Source organism: Chiloscyllium punctatum, chromosome 25 (genome assembly GCF_047496795.1).
Source record: "Chiloscyllium punctatum isolate Juve2018m chromosome 25, sChiPun1.3, whole genome shotgun sequence".
NCBI lineage: Eukaryota > Metazoa > Chordata > Chondrichthyes > Orectolobiformes > Hemiscylliidae > Chiloscyllium > Chiloscyllium punctatum.
The window spans coordinates 12,793,867-12,815,379 of NC_092763.1; the positions used below are offsets into that span (position 1 = coordinate 12,793,867).

General features: G+C 42.2%; 1 protein-coding gene across 6 annotated transcripts in view; it reads right to left on the bottom strand.

The window, feature by feature from the left end:
* elf1 (E74-like ETS transcription factor 1) overlaps positions 1–21,513 on the bottom strand; it is a 269,537-nt gene that overhangs the window by 89,543 nt on the left and 158,481 nt on the right. The window contains exon 1 of one of the 6 annotated variants that reach the window (XM_072594689.1): positions 15,509–15,528. The exons of the other annotated variants lie outside the window; for them this stretch is intronic. The gene's annotated coding sequence lies outside the window, so the exon portion shown is untranslated. Of the gene's footprint in view, positions 1–15,508; positions 15,529–21,513 lie in introns of those variants that run through there. 6 annotated transcript variants of the gene reach the window in all.

The window sequence follows — 21,513 nt, forward strand, 5'->3', positions numbered from 1 at the left end:
GCAGATCGCTATCGCAGACTGATCAGTCAGCAGGTGAGGAGACAGAGACCAGGCCTTGGTTTTAATACAACTAGGTTCTCAGGAATCGACTTTTGATTAGCACAAATGAGCGGAAGGCAGCAAATTATGCAGCAACAAGTGTCACAGAGCAAGGCTTTCCACAGTGGATCCCTTCTACCAGGCAGAGACCAGCTGTACTGTAACCCTATTCTGGGTGCATGCCAAAAATACACCAATGTCCCGGACCACACAGCCTCCCCTATATTTCCTCCCATTGCAATCACTTGAATGCTGAACAAAGGAACACTGGTAGCTTTCAATGTCCAATGAAAGTTACAGCTGACTCAGCTGGAAGTGAGTTGAGAGTGTGGTGCTGGAAAAGCACAGCAGGTCAGGCAGTATCCGAGGAGCAGGAAAATCAATGTTTCCGGCTAGAGTCCTTCATCAAGAAGGGTCGACCGTCGATTTTCCTGCTCCTCGGATACTGCCTGACCTGCTGTGCTTTTCCAGCAACATACTCTCAACTCTGATCTCCAGCATCTGCAGACCTCACTGTCTCCCAGCTGCAAGTGAGGCTTGTGGAAATGGTTGTGGGGTTAGGTTCTGTACAAGGGAGAAAGGAGCTTCTCGGTCATTTCAAAACTATGCACTATTGACAGAGTTAAGGTGTAAGTGGCAGCCAATCAGGAAGCCATCTGTTGCCGGAGTAGCAGGCTCACTCTGGAGGCTGCAGCTGTACACTTCCACCTTTCTGAACTGGCCTGGCTCTCAGTGAAGGGAGCTTACTTCTTTTGGAGCAGGGTCATTGGGCTCAAAAAGAAAAGGAAAAAAGAAACAGGTGCTGGCACAGTGTACAGCCATCCGAGAAAAGCCTAGGCCAATGGCCTAACATAAAATCAGAGAGGCAGAGCCACTTACAGCATTAGAGAAGGCCATTCAGCCCATTGAAGCTATCGTGACTCAATCCAGTCAGTCCCATAACCCCACCACACCCCTGCTCAATCCCCATAGCCCTGCAAGCTCATCTCCTTCAAATCTCCAATCCAATTTAATTTTGAGTTTGCTGATTGCCTCTGCTTCCACCACATTCAGGAGCAATGACTCAAGAGTTCCAGGTCAGTTACTGTGTCAATAAGTTTAATAAGGCAAACTGTAATTTTTTTTTTCCAAAATCAGAAGTGAAAAATTACTGACTGAGATTTGTTCATAGTAGTTAAATATGCTTTATTTTGGAGAACAATAGGATCTGGGATAAAGACAATCCCAGATCCTTCATCCATTGATGTCCGGAAGGTCTCAGGTACAATACCAGCTTTTACTGAGTTTGATGATTACGCAGGGTTATATTTCAGAAACAAACATTTGTTGCATTTGGGCTCAGAAATGGTTAAACCTTTAGGCACAGTGAGTACCTCCCACTGTGATAATGTCACAGGGACTTGGTCAGAGCAAAGTGCAGGGAGTATGAGACAGCCTGGAACTAGAGGAACCCCAGAAATGTTGCCATGGAGGATAAATTCTTGTCATCTGCAAATAGTTGCAGTTATGCAATAAACTTCATATTGCTAACTCAAATAGACTCTTCTATTTAGACCAAATAGTCAGATACGTAGATTACCTTGGGCTTAAAGAAACTCGACCCACACAAGAGAATTAATGAACTTCTGTCTCCAGGGTGGGAGGAAGAGCAAAAGGGGTCTACCAACAAGGCAGCTGTGTTCTTGAGCATTAGTCAGTGATTTCTGATGGAGGGTGCTGTGAGAGAGCAGTAAGTGAGGGCAGGGATGTTCAACAGTCACTGAGTACCTCCCAGCACAGATAATCCCGATTCAGGAATGACTGCACAGAAGGTTATGAGAGTTACTGGCACTCTCAGAAACAAATCCCAGTTAACAACTCCCGGAGAAGGAAGAAAAAGAGAAAGGAGGGTGAAAGAAATAAAAAGGGCAGGAAGGGGAAAAAAAAAGTGTTTTAATATTGTTTTTGCTTTTATTCAAGTTTCAGGAGGCTTGGACGCTGAGCAGCTCCCTTATCCTGCTAGCACCATCATAAACCTTTAATTTTAACCCCAGGGTAAGAGCCAAATCCATGTATGAACCAGCTGCTGTCTCCAATACTTGTCTTCTGTTGTTTGTTGCTGAGATAAAATATTATGTTGAAGCCCACTCCAGCCCAGTCTAATTGGAATTGTGGCTCTGCAGTGGGCTCTTGCTAGAATCCATCACACTGCCAACCCATACTGGCAATTCCCCTCCTCCTCTGTCTCTGGCTGATACCTTCCCAACCCCTCAAATTGTCGCCATTAATTACACCTCCTTTCCCCGTCACTGCTTCCCACCAATTGTCACTGCCCCTCCCCCACAGTCCCACCCCTACCTGCCAACTGTCCCTGCCTTTCCCATGGCTAATCCACCTAAACTACACTTCCCCTAGACATTACGGGCAATTTGGCATCGCCAATCCACCTGACCTGCACAGCGTTGGACTGTGGGAGGAACCCGGAGAAAACCCACTCAGACAAGGGGAGAATGTGCAAACTCCACACAGACAGACAGTCACCCAAAGGTGGAATTGAAGCCGAGTCCCTGGTGCCATGAGGTAACAGCGTTAATCACTGAGCCACCATACCGCCAGTCAGCTTCCATTCCGCAAAACCTCTGATTCATTCTTGCACAAAACACTCTTGGGCAATATTGTCTTTCTCTCAGGCTTCCAGGCGTGCCAACCTTTTCAAAGTATTTCCCACAGCTCCCACAGATACTTGGCAGTGTGAACACGTCTGATTGTGGAATCTTGTTTTTGAACAAGCCTAAAGGCCTGGCCAACAAAACATGGTTCCACTTCGTTCACACCTCCAGTGATGAAGAGCTACCAAGGGTGCATGATCCACACAGTCCCAAGCAAAGGAGAAACCAGGTGGCTCAGCACAATTCCCTGGATCTTAGTAAGAGCCCACGGCAGAGGCACTATTCAAACTAGACTGGACTGGAGTGAATTTTAAAATTATATTTTACCTCAATGACAAACAACAGAAGAAAAGTATTGGTGACTGCACACACTAAACAGCTGGTAGACACAGAGAGATTTAGGGCTTTGCGAGTTTTACAAAGATTTGTAGCTCAGTTTGAGGTTCTGGCTCAGCGAGCAAACCTACATCCAGATTTAGGGCATTAAGTTATGACAATATGAACATACTGAATGGTGTCCATGAATTGTCATTCTATTCATTTACATATAAATCACATGACTCCTAAAAACTGTGTCAGTTCAACATTCTCACAGCCCATCCAACAGCTTCGTGAGGTACTTCCTTCAAACTGGAAGGTCATAGGGTGACTTCGTTGATCTAATTTAGCGAGATGATTGAAAGCCAAAAGCAAGCAGTTATAGATTCAGAGACAGAATATTCAGAAGTGATTTCGGAAAATACTCCATCCAACAAAGGATGTGGAAATCTAGAATTCTGACCCAAAACAGCTGTTGAAATTCAGTCAACAGAAACTTCAAGAATGAAGATGGATAAACGTTTGACAGATGATGGTGTGAACAGAAGTGGAGCTAAAATGGTTGTATGGAATTGAGATGCAGGTTGTCCATGTTATGTTAAATAGCAGAATGGGCACAATAACAATGCCTGCCACTAATGTTAAATTAAAGTCCTTTGAAGTTACTTTAAAGCATCTGCTACTGGAAGTCCAAGTGGAAGAATAATCACTTGTATTTAGATAACACCTTTAAATTATAGAGAAAAATCCCAAAGCACTCAACAAGTGCACAAAAGTCCAGAAACAGAAGGCATAGCTTTAGGATGAGGGGGGGGGGGGGGGGGGGGAGATTTAAAAGGGATCTAAGAATCAACCTTTTCATGCAGAGGGTGGTGCGTTTATAGAATGAGCTGCCAGACGTAGTGGTGGAGGCTAGTACAATTACAACATTTAAAAGGCATTTGAATAGGTATATGAATAAGAAGAGTTTAGAAGGAAATGGGCCAAGTGCTGGCAAATGGAACTAGATTAGTGTAGGATATCTGGTCAGCATGGACAAGTTGGACTGAAGGGTCTGTTTCTGTGCTGTACATCTCTATGATTCTGACTTTATAATGAAACAGCATGTTGGAGGAGATATAGAGCATCACCTACATCACTGTAGCCAGTGTCAGAAGTGGGAATGGGGTTGATGTATAGTCATGCTACTGTATATTATCACGGATGGCACGGTAGCTCAGTAGTAAGCTGCCTCACAATGCGAGGGACCCAGGTTTGATTCTAGCCTCGGGCAACTGCCTGTGTGAAGATTACACATTCTCCCAGTGTCTTCATGGGTTTCCGTCAGGTGCTCCAGTTTCCTTAGACAGTCCAAAGATGTGCAGGTTGGGTGGATTGGCCATGCTAAATTGCCCATTGTGCCCAGGGAACTGCTGGCTAGGTGGGTTAGTGTCGGAAATACAGGGTTACAGGGATAGGATAGGATGCTCTTTGGAGGGTTGGTGCGGGCTAAATGGCCTTTCTCACTGTTGGAGTTTTATGACTATGGATGCATACTGTACTCTGTCATCTATCCTTTGACGAGCTGAAGGCAGAACTTCAGCTTACACCACAGAATCATACAGCACAGACAGAGCCCTATCTGGTCATTGTCAGCTCTTTGAAAGCAAGCTGTCTTAAGACCCCATAAACCTGTACACTTTTAGAAAACTTTTCAAGTGTGTTTCAATGATATTTGAAACACTTACTTCTGAATTTGCTTCCCTTATACTCTAAGGCAGCGCATTCTAGAGTAACATAACTTGTTGTGTAAACATCTTGTTCCTTATCTCAAATCTGGATCCTCCAATTACTGAACATCTCCCCAACGGAGACAGTTTCTGCTTATGCCCTACGAAGAGCCCAAATAACCTGAACACCACAGTTAAGTATTTTAACATATTCCCATCCAAAAACTTCCAGTTTTTCTAGTCTCTTCGCATTCCACACGAGTTTAGAAACATGTACCTTATATATCTTTCATAAATCAATGATAAATTACCTTAAAGCTCCTCAACAAATTCTAATTTAGCTGGATTACATTAGTGGAACAAGTTTTAATGTTTAAGCACTTGCCTATACTTTCATGAAAGCAAAAGAACATTCATTTGATACCAGTGACAAGAACAAACATGAGACAAAGCAACCACATCAGAGAACTGGACCCTTAAAAGGGGAAGTTAACACAAACTAGTCAATCATGACACATGGGTTTTGGAATACTAAACTCTCCCACAATTATCATCCAGCATAGCCCGTTCCTCATTAGAAGCTCAGCACTGGTTCAACGGACCAGTTTTTGGTTGGTAACACTGACTCATTCCGAGAAGCAAACAAGACTAACAACTTTATGAAGCCAGCATGATGTGACAGTGGCACTCGTCTGGCTGGGGAGAATGAAATGTGCAACTTCTGCAAGCAACTCAGATCAATCAAAAGGCACTGAAATAATCTTGTTTCAAATGTCAACACTTATTCATCAAGAAAATGCTAGCAAAAAAGTAATGGAACATATAATGAAATAAAAATAGTGCTGGAGAAAATCCAGTTGGATGAAATCACTGGAAATACCTGGGCAACCTTATGCTCATATCGCAACCATTGATGGGCCATTCACTAGTTGCCCTCTGCAATCTTGCTGCTTCACACACTTCCAGGTTTCCAATCCTGGCACTGTTCAGCTGTGGGTCATTGCCATGTTTAGGTCAGCAGAACTCTCTGAAGAAGGGTTACTCAACCTGAAACGTTGACATGACTTTCTCTCCACAGGTGGCTGCCAAACCCACTGAGCTTCTCCAGTAATTTCGGTTTTTATTTCAGATCTTCAGCATCCACGGTTTTTAGTTTTATCTTTGAATTATAACATGCATGAACAGTCCAATTAAACCGATCTTCAGCAATCTTATCATCCTTTGCCTTGAAGTTGTTCAAGATAGTTATTTAAATAACATTCCCTTGATATGTCTCCAAATTAAATGCCCTAATTAAAACACTCACAATACACCGCTGCATCTTTTTATTATATTCACTTGAGGGAAATGGGAGATGCTGTCTGGCCAGCATTTGTTGCCTGTCCCTAGTTGCCTTTGAGAAGGTGGTGGTGAGCTGCCTTTTTTGAACCGCTGCAGCCCATGTGCTGTAGGTTGATCTACAACACCCTTAAAGGGAGGAAATTCCAGGGTTTTGACCCAGTGCCAGTGAAGGAACAGCAAATATTTTGAAGTCAGGATGAGGAGTGGCTTGGACAGGATCTTGAAAGTGGTGGTGTTCTCACGTATCTGTTGCCATTGTCCTTCTAGATGGAAGTGTTTGAGAGTTTGGAAGATGCTGTCTGAGGATCTTTGGTGAATTTCTGCAGGTTATCTTGTAAATATTACACATTGCTGCTACTGAGCAACACTGGTAGAGGGAGTGGATGTTTGTGGATGTGGTGTCAATCAAACAGGTTGCTTTGTCCTGGATGGTGTTAAGCTTCTTGATTGTTGTTGTACTGTACTCACCCAGGTGAGTGGGGAGTATTCCATCACACTTCTGACTTATGCCTTGTCGATGGTGGACAGGCTTTTGGTAGTCAGGAGGTGAGTTACTCATTGCAGTATTCCTAGCCTCTGACCTGCTCTTACATCCACTGTGTTTATGCGGTGAGTCCAATTTACTTGCTGGTCAATGGTAACTCCCAGGATGTTGACAGTGGGGGATTCAGTAACCGTAATCCATTGATATCAAGGGGCAATGGTTAGATGGTTTCTTATTAGAAATGGTCATTACCTGGCATTTGTTACTTGTCACTTGTCAGCCCAAGCCTGGATGTTGCCCAGATCCGGTTATATTTGAACATGGACAGCTTCAAGGAGTTACGAATGGTGCTGAACATTGTGCAGTCATCGGGGAACATCCCGCTTCTGACATTATGATTAATGGAAGGTCATTGATGAAGCAGCTGAAGATAGTTGGGCCTTGGACACCACCCTGAGAAACTCCTAGAGGTGAGATGATTATCCTTCAATAAACACAACCATCTTGAAATGTGCTGGGTATTACTCCATCAAGGGGAGAATTTGCCCCAATACTTATGGATTCCAGTTTTGCTCAGGCTCCTTAATGCCACACTAATGTCAACTGTTGTCACTCTCCCCTCACCTCTGGGATTCAGCTCTTTTGTCCATGTTTGAACCAAGACTGTAATGAGGTCAGGAGCTGAGTGGTCCTGGTGGAACCCAAACTGAGCGTTACTGAGCAGGTTATTGCTGAGTGGGTACTGCTTGATAGCACTTCCATCACTTTACGGATGCTCAAGAATAAACTGATGGTATGGTAATTGGCTGGGTTGGACTTGTCCTGCTTTTTGTACACATGACATACCTGGGCAATTTTACACATTATTGGGTGGATGCCAGTGCTGTAACTGTACTGGAACAGCTTGACTATGGGAGTGGCAAGTTCTGGAGCACAAGGCTTTAGTACTATTGCCAGAATGTTGTCAGGGCCCACAGCCTTTGAAGTATCCAGTGTCTCCAACGTTTCTTGCTTTCACATGGAATGAATCAAATTGGCTCAAGACTGGAAATCTGTAATGCTGAGGACCACTAGAGATAAATCATCCACTTGGCACTTCTCACTGAAAAAGAATGCTTCAGCCTTATTTTTGCACTGACGTACTGGGCTCTTCCATCATCGACGATGTGAATATTGGTGAGGCTTCCTCCTCCAGTGAGCTGTTAAACTGTCCACAGCCACTCATGACTGGATGTGACAGGACTGCAGAGCTTAGATCTGGTCAGTTAGTTGTGGGATTGTTTAGTTCTGTCTATCACTTGCTGCTTTTGCTGTTTGACACGCTAGTCCTGTGTGGTAGCTTCAACAGGTTGACACCTCATTTTTTGATATGGCTGGTGTTGCTCCTGGCATGCCTTCCTATACTCTTCATTGAACCAGGGTTGATCCCTTGGCTTGATAGTAATGGTTGAGTCAGGGATATGCCGGGCCACGAGATTACAGATTGTGTTGGAATACAATTCTGCTACTGTTGATGACCTACAGTGCCTCATGATTATACAGTCTTGAGTTGCTAGATCTGTTTGAAGTCTGTCTCATTTAGCACAGTGATAGTGCCACATAACACAATGGAAAGTATCCTCAATGTGAAGGCTGGACTTCACCTTCACAAGGATTGTGTGCTGGCCATTCTTTGCCGAGGACAATCTATCCCCAAAAAGTCAAAGTGACACATCCAAACTCAGAAGCTCAACCTTTTGCACTGTAGGCCTGGATTCCACTATCCACAGGAGTGGATGTTTGAACATATGGGTCCTGAACATCTACTGCTCAATTACCAACTAACCAAATAAATGTCTGTTTATTTTCTTCATGTCGTTGCGGTGCTAAAAAACTATTTGCAAAGTCTGCTGATTTAAGGAAAACATTAACTTTATTTAAGAGGCACCTTGCTGAGGCTTCATCTTGCCGAGAGGCAACAAGATCTTGTGACATTGCATCATTTCCTGGGATGACGTATACCATCTTCTATGAGTCTAACCGAGTCAGATTTAACTATTTATGATACAATATTTGGTTTGGGTTGTCATTAATGTATTTCTAAGGAATCACAGCATTATACTCAGGAGGGCCATTAAAAAGATCACTTTCCAACATATTATGAGAAGTGTACTGAAGCTGGAAATTCTCATCTCTTCGAAATTCCTGTATACTGAAACAACTTTCCAGACTGACCTCACCGGCATTCTAATTAACCCTGTGGGCTCAAGTCAGTGTGATTGCTTATGAAAATCAATGGGGATCAAACTAATTGTTCTCTGAGAAAACTTTGCTTTACACTTTTTAAAGAGTTTGCCAAAGTCAAAGTTCTCTAATGGTTTTCATGTAAGATTGCACTTACCAGCAGAGATGACCATCTAAGCAGATTGCAGACAAACAAGATGCAGTGTGAAAGGTCACAGGAATGACTCAGCTTCCTGCACAAACCACAACACATCACAATTCCAAAAGCACTGAACAACTTGGCTTAAAAAAGAATCATTACTTTTAATTTCCAAATTTGAGGGATCTACATTAAATAGTGGTTCTTCAATGTTCACATATGGCAGGCTTTCTACTATGTTCCCTTGCTGTCTGAAGTGAGAACTATCAGGAGGGAAGGGCATTCAAGAGGCTTTCAAGTGCACTCACACTGAGTCACCAACAGAGAACAGTCGTTCCTTCAGCTAATGCATTTGTATTGAGTTGTATTGATTCATTTTTAAGCTGTGGCCTTCCAGATTCATGCTTTACTGGAACTTCAAACAGCTGCTGTGAAGTAATCTGTCTACGATATAAACATTTTCGAGCTAAACTAAGCCTTTTGCTGTTAAGGAGGGCATTATTAAAATGCTCAAAAGTAGTTTTCCATATGGCAAATAGAAATGAGATCTATGTAGCATGTGATAAACTGGTAGACTGGGGATGGAGAAACAGCTCCAGAGATGATGAGTTTTAAACTGTAACTTCACGGTTCACTGCAGAATCAAGACCCAATATTTCATTTAGCCTGTTCTAGCAAAAACGCACTCTTGCAGAGGAGATCAGATGTTTGCTGCAGACCAAGCACCAACTTTGTGTTCAGTGAGTACCCAATGTCACCGAAGCTCAGATTGCACCACAGTGTTGTGGCTCAGTTATCTGATGTGTAACAGCTCTATCTGAAAGGCCCATCTCACACCACACTGTTTACCAAGGACAACCTCATCCATTTCATGTGAACAAAGTCCAAAATGCAGCAACAACAGGAAGATTGCATCGTTAAATCCTTAGTGGACACTGTTTTGATCTCATTCCGACGCATTTCACTGTATCATATTTTGCCTCAAATCACTTAAGCAAATTACTTTAGCAACCATGACTGAGGTTTAAAAGTAATTTTTTGCCTATGAATTACTTTGCAATGCTTTCAAGATATGAAAAGCTCTTGACAAAAGCAAAATCTCTCTCTTCACTGTAAACAAGGGGGGGCTAGCTTATTGAGGTTATTTGTCTTATGAATTGAAGATAACATTAAGTCTTTTACCTTCTCCCCAACTGAGAATTTCAATTAAATCAATAGATCAGGACTCTGTTGAGTGAGTGTTTTGGACTCAGATTCCGGTTTCTAACACGCAGTTATATTTTCCCAAGCAGAGTCAGTAGTTCTCAAAGTCACTCTGGATTTGGCAGCTGATTTGTCAAACTTAGTTTCCGAATTAAGCATCAACTCTTTTGCCAGTTTAACATCTCAACATCTGAAGCCCATACTTAGTATTATAGCATATGCTTACACAAATTGCAGATGACCATATTAATGTTTGGGCAGTTGTAGTTCAGTTGTGAGGCTGATCCCAATCCATAGTCAAATTGACCAGTGAAAATCCTTTCAATATATATCTCCTGCCATAATATTGAAGCGGGTGTTGGCACCACAAATATCAATGTATGCCTACAAATGGAAGCTCATGACAATTCTGCCCATTTCCATATGCACGATAGCACTGATGCCCAACATCCCACACCACTTGCAACCCCATCTGTGATCCTTTTCTCCTGGTAACCACTTCATTCAGTGTGCTTGGTGTCTACAACACAGAAGTCTGTCCAATTGAAGGACGGTATTGAAGTGAAGATTAGGATGTCTGTCAACAGGATATAGTACAGGACACGTTACTATGACTGACATTTGTGTATTACAGGAGAAGGTGAGGACTGCAGATGCTGGAGATCAGAGTCGATGGTGTGGTGCTGGAAAAGCACAGCAGGTCAGGCCGCATCCGAGGAGCAGGAGAATCGACTTTTCAGGCATAAGCCCTTCATCAGGAAAGCTCATGAAAGTTCCTGATGAAAGGCTTATGCCTGAAAAGTCAATTCTCCTGCTCCTCGGATGCGGCCTGACCTGCTGTGCTTTTCCAGCACCACACTCTCGACACATGTGCATTATAGCATTTCAATCCAAGTATGATGGGTGTCTCACTCTCCTGTTCTGCTCAAGAGTTTTTCACTGCCCTGCTCTCCCACTCACCATCCCGAGTTTGCAACTTTACTTGTGACCTCCCTGTCCATCTGCTCCCAGGGACCTTGCCTTCTCCATCTCTTGCTGCCTTCTTCGCTCATTCCCAGAGACAAGGAATAGTGAAGCAGCAAGAGGGGGAAACAAGAGGAAGCAGGGATCAATGAGGGAGATCATTGTTGAAGGAGCAGGTAGTGATGGACCTTATTGCTGAAGGGACAGGTAGTGAAGGAGAACCAAAAAAGACATTCTGACCAGGTTGGTCAGAGTAGTAGTGGACCAAAGTTAAAGGAGCAAAGAGGAGAGGAAGGTGGTGTGGGAGAAATTCAGAGCTTAACATCCAAACAGCAGAGGTCAGCCAGGCTGTCATTGGGGCACGAATAGTGTATGGGATACACAAGATGTAAGATCTGGTGGGAAGCAGATTTCTCAGTACAGTGTAAAGAAACTAGATAGGTAGGTAGGGTTGAGGCAATGGAGGGGAAGGAATACAAGAGTCGAATCTTTACACTTGAGGTGTTGAGAGATCAGGAATCAGTGACAATTACAGTGAGCTGTACATGTAGTGTGCATTGAAGTACAGATAGCAGAACTGTACACAAGTATAAATGTGCTGTAAAAGAACTAGGCCCAGAACATTCCCGTGGTCTCTCACTGTCACACTCTACCTATTTGCATGAGGTAAGCTCATAAAGTCAAAGAGTTGTACAGCACGGAAACAGACCCTTCGGTCCAACACATCTATGCGGATCAGATATCTTAACCTAATCTAATCCCATTTACCAGCACTTGGCTCTCTAACCCCTTCCTATTCTTATACAGTACCCATCCAGATGCCTTTTAAATGTTGTAATTATACCAGCCTCCACCACTTCCTCTGACAGCTCAATGCTCTGATCAATAAAAGGTAAGCATACCAAACGCCTTCTTCACTATCCTACCTACCTGCGACTCCACTTTCAAGGAACTGTGAACCTGCACTCCAAGGTCTCCTTGTTCAGCAATGCTCCCTAGGTCCTTACCATTAAGTGTGTAAGTCCTGCTCTGATTTGCCTTTCCAAAATGCAGCACCTCACATTTACCTAAATTAAACTCCATCTGCCACTCCTCAGCCCATTGGCCCACCTGATCAAGATTCCATTGTAATCTGAAGTAACCTTCGCTGTCTTCTACACCTTCAATTTTGGGGTCACCTGCAAGCTTCCTAACTATACCTCCTATGTTCACATCCCAATCATGAACAGAGCCACATTCTATATCACAAACAGCTTTTCATTTGATAATACACTTCTTGCTAAAGTTACAAAAATGATAATTTTATCAGAGGTGCATTTTAAACTCTGGTCAACCCTAAAGCTTGCAGGGGTAAAGAAAAGCACAAAAATAAAAGGCTAATGTCGTAAAGCTAAGTGAGGGAGGTCATTTGACTCATTTAGCTAACCCTTCTGCACCAGTAATTTCCACAAGAATTTTCCCAAATCCCTGCTTCTGCCTCAGCAAAAGAATGGCAGAAAATCTAAATAAATGCAGTAAACAGCAGACTTTACATTAGATCTCCAGGGAAAATCCTGTGGAAATTCTCCAAAGCTTTTCTCTCCAAGTCATTTCTTAGTGCGTGACCCAGTTCCTGACGTCAGTCCTGCACTTGCCTTTTGCCAGTTTGTACCTCTTCTGGTCATTTATTTTTGGCTCAACTTCAGATTTTATTGCTGTAATCTCTGTCAAACATTAACACAAGTACTGTTTACCTTCAGGCTTTTCAATATGTACTCCCTTTGTTACAGTGCAATAAGTGTTGTACACATCAACTTTCAATGTTGAACTTGGTTCAAAGTTTTCCAAAAGAAATTGGTAACTAACTTGCAGATGTTACTACAGTGATATCATTCGCTCCATTCACCAGCCCCCAACAAAATAAAACACTAATTTTAGTAGGAAATGCCTCTCGCATACTCGCAAGACATGCAAATGTACTTTAGGTACATACATTTATTCAACAGATATCTTTCACCCTTCAGTACCCAGGTAAATAAAATACACCCAAATCAAAAAAAAAGCTTTTTGTTTGATTATTTTAATAAATGCACAAAAGGGTTGAAGTTCAAACATATACAGTATGTAATGAGATACACACAGTCATATTTTATTACTCAATCCAAAGTCCAGTTAGCCACACCTTGTTATCCAGGTAGCCACATGTGGACAATGCAAGCCTCAGCCCACTAGCTGCTGCTTGCATTAGGGACCTCTGCCACAGAGAAAGGTAGTGTGCCTGCAGATTAGTTGTGCAGTGAACTTTCAGAACTCATTAAATCAATGCAACTCTGTTCTCTCATTACTGAACCTTTCCTAGCCACCAGTATAAACACAGTATTGAGTAAATGCCAGCGCTATATTAAAGATGGACAAAAAAATGCCAGGCTTGCCAGTGACACTTGCATCCCACAACTGAATAAAAAATTTCACAGCTTGTTGCTTGCAGACTACCCATCAATCAATGCTTGCAAGACAGCCAAAAGGGTTTTATTCCCATAAATCAAATGCTCAATGAAATTTAATAGACTGTGATAAATTGCAGACACAAGATTGTATTTTTGCACAAACTGTAAGCACAATATCAACAGAAATACATAGGTAAATCTCTTAGGCTGACATACAATCATGACAGCACTCTTGAAGACCCAGCTCTGAGCAAGAATACACTTGCATTTCTCCAGCTTTAATAACCTCCAGATATCCCAAAGTGCTTGATAGCTATAAAAGTACTTCTTGAAGGGGATTGCACACTGGCTGCATGTCATATTCTAGGACACTGTCAGAACGCCAAGTGAGAGTTCAGATGAGCGGTCATTCACCTGGAACTGTGGTGAAGTTTTGAGAACCCTCCGCCCAATCAGGTTCAAACAGAGGCTGTTCTTTTCACCAAATTGGCCAAATTCCCAAGTGGCCAGATGGTGGGCTTACTGTCTTAGTTAAGGAAGATGGATGTGCTCTCCAGTTTACAGACAGAAGCGGGAGGCAGGTCTGTGAAGGAAAGCCATGATGTGGAGGTGCCGGTGTTGTACTGGAGTGGTCAACCTGTTGGACTATAATCTGGCGCTGTGAGATTTTTAAACTGTGAAGGAAAGGACATCCCAAGATGGAGTCACCCTCTCATCCATTTTTTTTCAGAGTTAAAATAAATAAAGTGCTTTATAGCATGCATCCTGGAGTAGAAGATACCTATCTCGAAGGCATCCTGTGGCAGCTATAGCATCCACGCCGAACTGAAGAACCATTTTACCTCTCGAGTGCTTCCTCTCATCCTGTTCCACTCTGCCCAGCAGAGACCACCTTCAGGCAGCTACACTGTCCTCTATCAGCTTATGGGCAATCTGGTGGATGACTGCGAAACCACAGCCAGCCTTCTTTAAAACAAAACCTTGCGGTCATTAACTACACTTGCATTAACTATCATTAACTATCTCAACTGACAACCCTCCAGTGCGTAAAGCAATAGTTCTGAAGGGGATAATGTTCATGTTACATTGATTCCAACCATTCCACTGATGTCTACGAGTCTGTGACTGGAGATAGAATTCCATTTCAGCTTATAACTGCACGTAGATGATCAAATACTTATGCCTAGTATCCAAGGCACCTCTCATGCTCAGTCCACATAAGATGTATCTGTACCAGCTCTCTAAAGTCTTCGTAACTGCCACTGGTTAAATAGAATCGCACTTTATGCTACCCATGCAATAAATCTTGTTGACTGAGAACAGTGGAGATACTGAGCACCGCAGATGCTGGAGAGTCAGAGTGGAGAAAGAGTGAAGCTGGAAAAAGCATAGCAGGTCAAGCAGCATCAGAGAAGGGGAGTCAGCGTTTCAGATCAGAACCTCTCATAGGACCATAAGAACAATGCCTCTCCTGTAGCTGTTCTACCACTAACCATTAGATCAGCTCAAAGGCAAAGGAGGAGTGCTGACAGCAAACACTCTACCCAATGATGACATTTGTGGTTTACTATATGTTAGTCCACACAGCATAAAGCTCCTGTTCTTCTGGAGACACATATCTGAAGGTTAGTCACAATGCTAATTATTTACAAGGCTAAAATATGAGAGCATTACACACTTGGTCTGGATTCAGTGTTTTTTCTGATGTTACCGTACATGACACACATGTAACCATTGATCTCTATGACAGAGAGAGAGAGAGAGAGAGAGAGAGACTGAAGGCAAGGCAGGTATCTTTATACTGGAATGTCACATGTCATGATGTCATGTAATTGTCGAAGTACTAGATCATATGTGAACGATGAGAATACCACAAGGTAGCAGATTGATCTTTAGGGAAAACCACATTCAACACCTGCAGCTCTACTTCTACTTCCGCCCTCCCCGCCCGCCCCCCCCCCCCCCCATTCCCACCTCAGACTAATGAGCCCAGTAGACCCGAAACAAACCCTTACCATGACTTTGTTTCTCTCTTTACAGATGATGATAGGAGTGTTGAGCTTTTCCAACGTTTTCAGTTTCTATTATTGAAGCCGTTATAACTCGTGCAGCTACTTATGACATAGACATTTCCAGGGAAATAAATCTTGCCTTCATGCAAAATGCAAGCGCTGTAAAAACAGACAGCAGACTGCAAGTTACAGCTTAATATAACATCCCTTTCATTGCTTCAGTCCTTTGTTTAACCCCACAGCAACACATCATTGTACAGTTGTACTGAATATGCAAAGCAAAGTCCATAATAACTTACATTCAGTACATCAAATGAAGAAAGGATAGTATTTTACAGTAATTTGTGGTGAGTAATAAATATGCCTACTGTATTAAATTCAAAGTAACGAGTTGCTTCAGAGCTACTTACAATGCGTGCCGTTAAAAAACAGCATTCACACCATATATCTGCTAATCATACACTTCCCTTTTCCATTTTAAAAAGTTCTGGTTAAACAGGTTCCACCGACTAAGCCGAAAGCTTTTAAAGCCACACTCACGTTCAATTTAATTTGTTAACCAATAATATTCAACATGCAGTTTTAACAGTTTGTGTGATTCATAACACAAATTTACAATCGATATTCAGTCCCATGTTTTCTCACTCGTGTGCAGCTTTTTGGGCTGTACAATGTGATTCGCGTGATATAACTGATCGCATGACTATTATCAGAGATAGAGAAGACAGCAGTCTAGAATGAGCATGCCAACTGCCTTGAACAAGAGAGAGAGCTGTATTTGATAATAACTTACAGATCTCAATAAAAAGATTGCTATGGTTCATAAAGGGATGAACCCCTTACAGCTAACCAGCACATGCAAATACACTCAGCCCAGAAAAACTCTAGACTGGTACCTCAGTGGGCAGGTAGCAGAATTGGCTGAAAGCAGCCATAAGTTGGGGGGGGGGGGAAGAATTATGTTTGGGACCCCTCCAAGTACAAAGGATGGAGCGGAGAGTTTTATCTTGCAATTCATCACTCCTGACCTTTTTAAACAGTAATGTTACCATTGTAATTGGTACCATTTTAATACTGTTAACAATTATGTTCTGACAACTTTGATGACCAAAATCTGACATGCTTCATTTAGTCACAAGAAGCGTACTAGATAGCTGAATGAGACAAAGGTCTGTTTCTTGTGAAAAACTTAATGGCTTCCCGCTCGAAACAGAAAGCAACTACATTAAGAGGTCACATGGCTATGGCAAGGTCCTGGTGCAAAATTGTTTTTATTCCAACATCCCACTTTTCATTTAAAAATTTGCATACATTATCATTTGCATCACATTCCCCAATATACATAGTCACTAAAGAAAGTCATCCAAGTATGAACAAAGTTTGTTACTTCTAGTCAACTCCCATATTTTTCTATACTGCTCAGGTCTTTTAAATGGTTCATATATGGCTTACTGTTGGCTGTTTGTTTAGTATCGGCTCAAGACTGTGATGTTCCTTCTCCAGCTCCATAGAATGCTGTTTAGTTTGCATGGACATCCTCACTGCAAACATAACCAGCCATCCTTCCAGCATGAAGCTTTCTCCATATCCTGTCTCCCAGACAGGGTGACTATTACTAACAGCTTTGTAACTCGCTATCACTACTCTGTTTCACCAGCCCAGTACCACTGAATATCCTTTGTCCTGTGTTTGTAAAGATGTTAACACACCGATGACAACTTAGTCAATGACTTTGCGAGGTAATTCACAAATCCCATATTTGTTGGATTCTGCATCTCTACAGTTTAGCTCAGTTGACTGGATCGTTGGCTTACAGATCAGAGTGAAGCCAACAGCATGGGTTCAATTCCCATCACCAGTTTGAGGTTACCAATTTCCTTCTCAACCTTTTCCCTCAACCGGAGGACCACCAGACTTCAGGCAAGTCGCCACCAGTCACTTCTCTCTATTGAGAGAGCAGCCTACATGGTCTGGTAAGACTATGGTGACACATAAACTGCAGGATCAGGACAAAGTCATTTTGCTATCAATATTTGAGCTATATACCTGACTACAGTCATCTGTAATTGCAGATTTTTCTTGTTCAGCTTTAGGCCATATCAAGTGAGATCTCTACAGGGTTTTGAGATCCTTTGGATCTGTGCATGCTTAGCTTTCCACGATATTCATTGCTACCAAGCTACGAATAAAATCCTTCAGGTTTATCACTTTTTCAAAATTACTTTCTTATTCGCAAGCTCCTCTACCTTTTACCTGAAAGTTGGACTGGAGAAAAGCTGATTCTTTTCCTACTAGATGCAGCATTGGTCTCACACAGTCAGCCAATTCAAAAATATATTCACCAAGACAGCATTCAAAACCTACAAAAACATTTTCACAATTTTTTAAGCATCCATTTAAGTCAATGGTGTGGTGTCCTACAAAATGCTGCAAATCTCTTCTGGCACATGAAGGGTTACCAGTCTGAGATTTTACTTGTTGTGATTTTTAACTTAAAACACCAGGTTGTAGCCCAACAGGTTTATTTGGAAGCACTAGCTTTTGGAGCGCTGCTTCTTCATCAGGTACCTGTGGAGCAGAATCAGGAGACAGAATTTGTAGCAAATGATCAGTGTCACGCAACTGAAATGATATATTGAGCAAACCTAGATTGCTGTTAAGTCTTTCATCTTTATAATCAGTTGCAGGTTTCTGTTCATTAATATGTAAATCCCAGAACATCTTTCATGTCACATTCTCGAGGTAACTTAATGTTTCATTAAAAAAAGGTAACATCTCAGCTCAGACAATGCATTAAAGGTGTAAGGTTAGAGTTTGTCTGTATCACAATCTTGAGCAAGACTGGTTCTATGTCCAAAGTAGGAATTTATAAAATGTTATATGAATTGACTGCTTGCATTGGCTGCCTACAAATTGTTGAACAAAATAGAATGTTTCTGCAAATGCAAATTCAGCCCATTGGTTATATGGGTATGTGCGCACATATGAGAGTGTGAGATTGCATGTGAGTGTGACAGAGTATAAGCCTGTGAGAAGGTATGCACTTGGATGAGTGTGTGGGGATGTATGTGTGCCTGAATGAGAGCGTGTATATGACAGCCAGTCTGCATAAAAGTGTATGTGTGTGTGTGTGTGTGTGTGTGTGTGCACGCGCACGTGCACGTGAAAGAGGAGTTCAATATATCATTTTAGTTGCATAACCCCGAGATCTTTCGCTATAAATTCTGTGTCTTATCATCCTGCTGCACAGCTACCTGAAGGTTACCACAGCTCCAAAAGCTAGCAATTCCATATAAACGTGTTGAACTATAACCTGGTGTTGTGTGGCTTCTAACTTTGTCCACCCCAGTTCAACACCAGCACCTCCACACTTGTTTTAACTGAGAGGATTGAGTGGTTTTGCTTAATGTCTATTACCCAGAACTGTAGATCTTTGATCTTTCCTTTACAGTGGGCTCTCAGCTTCACTTTCCCTCATGAAATGTTTATCATTTCACCATCTAGCCTCAACTTTACCTTCAATTGCTTCACCATCTTGAACCAATTTACACAGGTTTGCAAAGTTCATGATGTTGCATGAATCGCTGGTTTCTGACAATTCACATTCACTTGATGTTCTCCTTCTGTAGTCAACATTCTAAGAGTCACAAACCATTTAGCAGTGTTGGGCTTCACAGTAGCAATCTGTTATAAGGTAGAACAAGATCAATCCAACATCTTCCCAAGAGACAGTTTCATAGTTTTGCTTTGCATATTTCCAGCAAAACCAATAGATAAAAAGTGATTAAGCTTCTTGCAGTTAGAGCATTGCTTTCCTGCACTTCTTTTCATTTTTCTTTTTTTTTGACATGGTGTTCTCCAATATTTACATCCCTGTATTCTGGCCTTGATCTTTCTGCTAGTCCTCCTAGATATATTTCTTCCTTTTTTCCCCATTGTGTAGCTCGTTAGGCCTAGACCCTGTCTCAATTTCATGCAGTCTTGTCTAATTTTGAGTTAATACTCTGTAACTGATGACTAACAACTACAGAGCTTTAACTCATACCAATTACATTTTCCAGAAAATGTTTCTCCACTTTTGGCAGAGATGCTCTCACAGCAGGATCTCTTACTCCCAAGACAACTCCATATCTAATGAACTTAGGCAACTGAAAGATTCAACTAATCCCCTCAGTGCAGTTATGTACTGTTCAATATTCTCCCTTCCTTTCGAAGTTGTGATGTTAGTACATACTGTTCAGATGATAATGTTAAGAGGATTCAAAAGAAGCCTTCAACATTTTTCCAATCTGACTTTGCTCCTCCTCAATGAGGTCTAGGATGCATTATACTTTGTAGCACTGTTTCCCTGTCATTGGTAACTGAATTGTTACTTTTATTTCTGAAGAAGGGTAACTGGACCCAAAATGTTAACTCTGCTTTCTCTCCACAATTGCTGCCAGATCTGCTGAGATTTTTGAGCAATTTTGTATTGAATCCCTACACCATGGAAGCAGGCTATTGGCCCATTGAGTCCATACTGGCCTTCCAAAGAGCAGCTTCCACACTCCAGGGATTCCATTCCACCTAAACCCACCTATTCCTGCAACCCTGCATTTCCCATGGCTAATCCATCTAGCCTGCACATCTATGGACCATGGAAGGTAACTGGAGCACCCGCACGAAACCCATGCAGACCCAGGGAGAATGTGCAAACTCCACCCAGATAGTTGGCCGATGCTGGAATCAAACCTGGGTCCCTGGGCCTGTGAGGCAGCAGTGCTAACCAGTGAGGCGTGTTGCCCAATTTCTATTCTTGTTACTACTTGTATTTGTTCAACTCTGTGGCTAACTTATAATTTTGCCATTGAGACTGGAATAATTTCCAGGTCTGTCTTTGATCACCTTTCTTAAATACAGGAACAGGGACTAGGGAATAAAAATCTATCCTGATTCATCCAGTAGGATAAAGGTGCAAATGCAATTTTAAATATCCCTTAAACCAACAAAGAGAAAACGCTGGAAAATCTCAGCAAGTCTGGCAGCATCTGTAAGGAGAGAAAAGAGCTGACGTTTCGAATCTAACTGACCCTTTGTCAAAGCAGCTTTGACAAAGGGTCAGTTAGACTCGAAACGTCAGCTCTTTTCTCTCCTTACAGATGCTGCCTGACTTGCTGAGATTTTCCAGCATTTTCTCTTTTTTGGTTTCAGATTCCAGCATCCACAGTAATTTACTTTTATCTAAATATCCCTTACTGTTTACTGTTTCTTACAATATCTGGTTCTCTTCCAGCTCTCAAAATCCACACAATTAGCCATTCACTTCTAACACTATACTCCATATGCAAGCTTTAATAGCTCATTCTCAAAACAGAAAGCAATTACAATGACACATGACTAGCAAGTCACAATGTACAACTGAATGTCTCCAAACAGGGCAATATTAAATTAGAAACTAATATATTCAGAGCTACTTTGTACTGCAAATCATAAACTAAATGTAAATCCATAACACAAAATAAACCTCTTTGTAATTGTCCAAGTTAACTGTTTTGCAATTGGCTCACTTCTCACAGCGCACAAAAAACCTAATAATAATGTATAACAAAAAATTGAACAATCATATCAAGCACATTCTGCACACTGCCAATAGCGATACATCTTAAACCCTCATGTGTGTAAAACTGTGCTATAATGCATATAGATTAGATTACTTACAGTGTGGAAACAGGCCCTTCGGCCCAACGAGTCCACACCAACCTGCCGAAGCGCAACCCATCCATGCCCCTATATTTACCCCTTCACCTTACACTACAGGCAACTTAGCATGGCCAATTCACCTGACCTGCGCATCTTTGGACTGTGGGAGGAAACCGGAGCACCCGGAGGAAACCCACGCAGACATGGGGAGAATGTGCAAACTCCACACAGTCAGTTACCTGAGGCGGGAATTGAACCCAGGTCTCTGGCGCTGTGAGGCAGCAGTGCTAACCACTGTGACACCATCTGTACCAATCCCTTCTCAATGT